Raw genomic sequence first — 7,424 nt, forward strand, 5'->3', positions numbered from 1 at the left:
CAACAGGAACAGCCAATATGAAGAAATTTGGGCTGCTTAAAAATTATGTCAGCCTGTGCTTTTCTTGAGTATTGCTTAAAACAACATACTTCTTATCTCCTCAGGTTTTTTTTTTCTTTTTAATGAGCCAACCTTTTATTACCTCCCTTCACAGAAGGGCAACATTTGTTTCTTTATTTTGTATATGATGTTACTACAATAGATAACAGGATATTGCAGTCTTTGTGATGATTTAGAACCAAGGGGGGGTTCTTTCTTTTTCCTTTTTTTAACGTGCTGTTTCTTTACCTCCTTTGCTCTTGGTTTTACTCATTTTGCATTGACCTGCACATGTGCTGTAGACAGTCTTCTGGCTTACATGCATACACGCACATGTGGTGCATATACCAACAGGCTCTGCCACGAGAGTCTGCATGCATTCCTGCAAATAAAACCTCTCTCTTTTGAAAGTGTGGCTTATTGACATGTCTCTCTACAAACAAAAAAAAAAAAAAAAAACCACAACCAACCAACAAACCCAAACCTCAAATTCAGCACATCCTGAGAGAGGAATGCTCGAAAGCAGTGTTAATATCTGGGAGAGAGGTCTGTGTTCATGCCTGCTTTTAGCTTCCCATGCCTTTACAGGAGAAATCCTAGTACTGTGTGGGGTAGTCCTACAGCTTTGAAAAATACACACACTCCCATTGCAGTGACTGTGCCCCGAATACGTGCTCGGTGCATATTTTGATGATTAATCAATACGTGTTGTGCAGAGCATTTTTGGTTTTCTGATGATATAGAAGCAGAAATAAATAATCATATGGATCACAGAAAAAAATAATATTTCTAAAAATTGACATATTCACCAGTTAAAATGTCAGTGGAACAGTCTGCTAAACGAGTATACTAAATTGTTTATTCTTCATTTTTGTAAACCATTTTATTGTTTTGAAAAAAAATCTTCACAAAATTTCAGAGGAAAATCACATTAATTCCTTGAGATAACATTTATTATCATGGTTGTATGTAGAGCAAAACTGTAAACTCATGAAATTATGTCTGCTTACATATTTTTTCAGAAATTATTTTTATTAATGAAATAGTCATTTTTTTAAAAGCAGAAATAAAGGAAATAATAACTGTTAAAGATCACAAAAATTTCCACCAACCTTTGCATTTTATAAATCTCTTTAGCATTCTTTAAATAACTTTATTCCCTCATCATAGAAAAAAAAATCCAACTTCTAACTGTGCTTTACTGCTAAAGGTATGAAAAATTGTTAAAAAGGAAGTATAGGATCAATTTACTGCTAAATGTATTACAGAAGTGAAATGTTAAAATGCTGCAGTGGTATGTTGGAAGCATTTAATTTTGATAGGCATGATGTATAGCTAGGGAAGTAAGTGTACTCAAATAATTATGCTGTCTTTGAAAGACTAGGCAATTTAAAAGTAGATTATCCAATGAGACCGAAGTAGTAGTTGTCAAATTTTCAGGAAGTAATTAAACAAGCAGAGGGTCTCTTTTTTTTACTGGCTGTTTCTGGGTTACATAGGGATTATGAAGAGAGACAAGAAAAATGACAGAGCAGGCTAAACAGCACATCAAACTCCCCTTGAAGAAAGCTGCTTTTTTTTCTTCTTAGTGGCTTTCTGACTTATGAATAAACTAGGTAACGCTTTGCGATATTTTTGGTGCAGGTATCTGAGAAAATGTGTTTGTTAACAGCCTGGGCATCTTTTTTGGTTTTTTGGTTTGGTTTGGTTTGGGTTTTTTTTTAAATATCTCTCAATGAAATTTGTGTTGCCCCAAAAAGACTAGTTCCCTGTTTAGGGTTTGGGTTTTGTTTTTTTTGTTGTTGTTGTTCCTTCTTTTTTTTTTTTTTCCTTTCTTTTTTTCAGGGCTTTTGTTTAGACCTCTGCTCTTCTGGTCGGCTGCCATCTGGCACTCTGCCTTGTCTTTCCAAAAGTAAGTCCACGATTATTTCTCCAGCTGCTGTTGGTGCTGCCTGAGCCTTTGCACAGCTCCACGCCGCTCGCGTACGCAGCCCGCCTTTCTAACGCTCTGGTTTTTTCAATTTGCACGCTGCAACACGTAATAGCTGCCTCTAGGTTTCTTGGCAAGGTTGTGTCTGGTAACGAGCAGCTATTCGCTTGGGTCTTGGTTCGGCTAAGAAATTTCGTTGCCCGCCCCTTGGAGCGGAGAGCAAGGGTGCGCGGCAGGATCCTGCACTGGCGGTCCAGCGCGGGGTAGCAGTTAGGTGATCAAAAAACACCCGCTGGCCTGCGGAAACATGGAGGGCAGGGCTGTGTCTGTAACCCCACCTATTTCCACTTGCCTCACTCAGGGGATGGCAAAATTGCTCCAATTTTAATGATTCATGAGCCAAAATACTCCATGGAGAGTCAAGGTAACTCCATGCATCCTTTTGACTTCTACTGCATTTCTTAAATTTATTTTAGATACAGAAATTGTGGTTTCTCCTATTAAAAAAAAAATAAAAATAATGTTTTCAAGCCCTTACAGGTTTAAAAGGCACCAAGTCTCTGTCTTCCATTTCCTGGGTGTCTGACTAAGCTGAGCAACAATATCACAACCATGTGCCCTTCCTACAATTTAGAGAAAACACAATTGCAGTTGATGATAAGGAACTGAATCCACCGATTACCAGAAGGTATTGTCAGAAGGTGTCTTTTGGATGAAGGACCTCAGGAAATTTCTGCAGAGAAATTTATGCTTTCTGGGTCCCAGGTGGGCTCAGGGTTTAGTTGCAATTATTCAGAGTCAAATTCGAGGTACACAGGAAACTTTAAAATAAAAAAACCCCAACAAACCACGCACTCATGGAATTTAAGTAATACGGACACAAATTAAAAGCAGAATTAAATATCTGAGTCAAAACTGTGATTCATAACTCTTAAAGCTTTTATTGTGCTTAATCCATAGTTGTGGCTTTTAGTTTTTGTCCCCATAGGCAGTTTTCAGCAACCATAAACAAGTCACACAAAATCTAGTGGTTTTGTAAATTCTTATGTAACCGTCCTAGGAATCAGCCCTTGAGTATTTAGGTAGTGAGTGCTCTGTCAAATCAAGAGATTTTCTAACAACTTCAGGAAGATGTTAAAAATGCTGATTTATCTACAGTATGTGTCCTGGAGCATCTCTAATAGTACAAGGTACTCTGATACTTCATTGCAGGCAAAGAAAAGTTCAGCGGGTTCGTTCTTGTCCTCACTCCCGTGCCAGGTCCTCTGGGAGCGAGGGTAAAGTGAAGCTATCCCAGGAAAAAGAATAGCCAACTTCAGGATAGCTACAATATTTGAATACTTGGAATTAAGACTGAGTTTTGGATTGCATAACAGGATACAGAGCTCTGAACTGTAAGTCTAGTTCAAGGCAGGCCTTTGGCACACAGACGCTTCTTTGAAAGACTGTATGTATCTCGTATCAGTTGTTTTTAAGTGAAATAGAGCTGAAACCTGAGGCCCTTCAGAATATAGATTAACTCTAATGGTGTTTATGAATTTGTAACAATGAAATATCTAGGTTTTGGCAGTAAGGAAGTACTTAAGGTGTTTTCTTAAAAAAACCCCACAACATACACACAAAAAGAACACCAGTTGTTTAAAAAGTAACTCTGTATTTAGCTGTGTCCTGTTTTGTTCAAACATCATCTCACCGTCAAAGATAAAGTCGTAATTTTGTATACACTGAGCTGATCTTCAGGGAGGAAAATAAATAAAGCTCAGCATACAATTGTGCAATTTTGTGTGCGTATTACTCCTTTTCTTTCTATTCTTGACAGGCACGTAGTGACTTTCTAAAATCAGCCTAGCCACAATTTGTGAGATAGCCAAACTAGCAAGTATTGCCTGCATAATAAGATGCACTACTTCCACCACCAACCTCACGAGCTGTTTGGCAGCGTTGTTGGCTCAGGTAAATGGAGACGTGTGGCTTCTGGATGTCCGTGCTGACCGTCCAAACCAGCTCACATCACTCTGCGCCACCCTCTCCCAGCTCCTCTTGGTCTAGTACCAGGACAGTTCTTCCGGAGCCCTGGCTACTTATACTCTCCTTTTGGTAACAGCTCGCCATCCATCTCATGCCAACACCCACAGAACATATTTCCAAAGCCCGTAAAAGCAGGAGTGTAGGAATCTGATACATGAGCATCTAGCAATGAAAATAGCTTTCATGCTTATTCTAAATTTTCCATCCCTCTTTCTCTGTATATTCCAGGAGAGCAGACGCAAGAGGAGAAATCACAACAGTCCCGTCCCAGAAGGTGAGGGAGCAGATGAGATAGCTGCAGCAGGGTTCTCTCAGAAATGCCTCAGTAAAGGGTCATAGGCAGCAGAAAGCACTCCTGTCCTTGCATGAGCCTTCGAGAAACCTCTCACACCGTCCTGTGCCACATTCACCATTGCACTGCGCAAAGCCGTGAGCAACACCTGAGACCACTTGGGGGGGACTCAAGGTCCCTTTGACTGGACTCTCAGAAAACCGGGAAGGGAACCCAAGTATTTTGAATAGCCAAACCGACGCTATAATTGCCTACAAGTAGTCGTTTCTCTGGTGACTTGTTCCTGAGCCGTGACATTTCTCCTGTGAGCAAACTGCTGACCCTGCCATTTTCAGTCGCCTGAGGAGCCAATTCTCCCCCACGCCGGCCAGTGCTTCAGCCACTCTCTCACCTGGTGCGAGGACTAGCGTGGAAACTTTCCATACTGACAACAGAGCCAGAAAAGGCTCTCTTCACTTTCTTTTTTTACTCTCTCATATGATAGACTAATGCAGGATTTCTCTCTAAGACGTAAGGATTTATAGCTGTTTACTTTACTCGTTCCCTGCTTTAAACTGTGGGATGTAGGCTCCTGATTAATGCTGCTAACTACTGAACAACAGCCGCTGTGCTCCATTAGTCACCCATGGGATCTTTTGGAGCAAAATTTCCTTTTAAAAAGACCATAGTTGTCTGTGCAGCAAATAATCCAGTAACATTTCCATAACTAAACCTTAGAAGTGAACTTGTAAATGAAATACACGCTTTCATTTTTAAAGTGGGAATTTGAGAACTTGAGTGAGAAGTGGGGTTTTTTTTTGGTTTTGTTGTTGTTTGGGGTTTTTTTTAAATTTTTGAAGCAATTATTACCTTAAATGTTTTCACTTCCACAGCTCACAAAGTTATGCCTTTTTAAAAATAAATTAGCTTTACTTTTTTTCTGACCACCTTTGTATTTCTACATGAAAACTGCCTTTTCAAAACACTATTTCTGGTGGTTGGAAAATTGAGATAGTAGGAAATCATGACAGTAGATGAAGGTGAAAGCTACTTTTCTTAAGATTTTCTGCAGTCACAGTTGCGATGACCTGGAGTAAGGTGAGAGGCCATTGCTCCTCTGCAGTTGCACCATCCGATTAGGAGTGTATGCATGACACTGGAGAGTGCTGATGACACTAAACAGGCCCTTTTCAACATCTCCATTCCTGGTAAACCCAGTTATGCACCTGCATATCAAGAATATTATACACCAGTTGTAAAGACACGTCTGACTTCATCCACGATATACAGGAGAGGTATCAGAAAAAGAACTGATATTTATTAGAAATATGTATATGTGCACATTAATTCAGTTTTAGGACAGGTCTGTTAACAGACTGATTTTTTTCTTTTCTTAACTGAAATAGCTGAATGGAACTGGTTGTACTGTCTTTGGAGTCACCAGCCTGACGGCTTTAATAGAAATGATGCTGGAATGAGTGTCCAGGGCGAGGATGACTTGTGAAGACGATGAATTGTTGCAAACTGTTTTGGGACTGGTGGGGAAAAGCTCCCCTTGATACCCAGAGAGGAGTACCGGGAAGGTCACATTTGAGAAAAGAAATGTTTGAGAGTTGTTCTGTGTATGGTAGTAACACTGAAATCTGCAAACTGCAGATCATGAGCATATTTTCATGTGGAGAACACTATGAGACATTAAATTGAAGCTGTTAATTGCAGTTATTAATGACTGTGGGTGTACAAGGGATTACAGGAAGCGTGTGTCCAGAGCATCCTTTGGTATTATGCACCCTCCCAAGCTGAAGAGCAAGAAACTAATTCTTCAAACAAGGGTGGTGTGAATAACTTCACAGTTCCAATGAAAGGGTTTGGTCGAACGCATCATCCTTTGCATTTGAAGAATTACTGGGCATGATTATAAATGCAGGGAGAAAAACTTGCGTGTGTACATGAGAGACACCAAAAAGCCTTCACTTGAGATTTATTTTCAGTCCTTTATCATATTAGCTCAGAATTAGAAGGTTTCAGGTTTTGCCCAAATAATTAAGATGTAACTGATTTTGGGGACCCGGTTTGATCCTTTGGCTTCTATGCAGAGAAACATGAGTACGAATACACTTGCCAAAGCACTTAGTTTAAAAACAAAACCAAAAAAACCCTGTCAAAGCTTTTTTTTTTTTTTTTTTTTTTTTAAAACCCAGCTAAAAGGCCGTGTTCTTTCGTTAGCCTCAAGCAGCGCAGGCTATTTGCAGATAAAAAAAAAAAAAAAAAAGAAAAAAAGAAAAAAAAAGTGGTATGTCCTTTCATCGGCTTTTAGTTGCACCTTTTCAGCTTCATTGCACGTTTCCAGCTCGTGTTTTAGGAGCGGCCCGCTCCCACATCTCCGTACCCCCACCGCGTCCCTCTGCACCCTCTCAAATAAATAACCCCCGGCTCCGCACTCCTCGCAGCTGGGGAAGCTTTCCCTGCCTCTCGCCCTTTCTCCCTTGTTACTGGACTCCTCCTGATACTCTTTTGGGTTGGTTTTTTTTTTTTTTTTTTTTCCTTTCTTCTCCTTTGGAGAAGGCGTGGGGGAGACGGCTGGGCTGGAGCTGCAGGCGAAGGTAAATCTCCGGCCGACGGTACGGGCAAGGGGCGCCCCGAGCGCCCGCCGCGCCCCCCGGGCTCTGGTTTTCCTCTCCCTGAAGCGCTGTGTACACAAAGGGCTGGCTTCTGCCTTTCGGTAAGGTAACCGAGATTTATTTACTTTTGCTCTTTCTCCCGTCCCAACACGTATTTAGTGTTTGTAGCTCCTGTCAGCTTTGGGTTGGTTTTGTCGTCTGTGGGTTTTTTTTTTTTCTCCTCCTCCCGGAGAAGTTATTTATTTGTGTTTCTCCGGAGGCAGTTTTAAATCAAATGTCCGTGTCAGGGACGACTCCGTCCAGCCTGACTCCTAAAATAAGCAGGCGGCTCTCCGCCGCCCCGCCTGCAGCGTGCGGGTGGCGGAGCGGGTTTTAACGGGCTGTCGGGGCAGATGGGGGGCTCCGGCCGCGCTCCTAACCCCCGCCTCGGCCGGGCTGGGGCTCCCCGCGGCGCTGGGGGATGCCCGAGGAGCCCCAGTTGGGTGGGCGGCTTCTTCCCAGCACGTCGGGGGACGGGGGGGGGGCACGCTGAGCC

The sequence above is a fragment of the Balearica regulorum genome, chromosome 4, assembly GCF_011004875.1.
Source record: "Balearica regulorum gibbericeps isolate bBalReg1 chromosome 4, bBalReg1.pri, whole genome shotgun sequence".
Lineage (NCBI taxonomy): Eukaryota > Metazoa > Chordata > Aves > Gruiformes > Gruidae > Balearica > Balearica regulorum.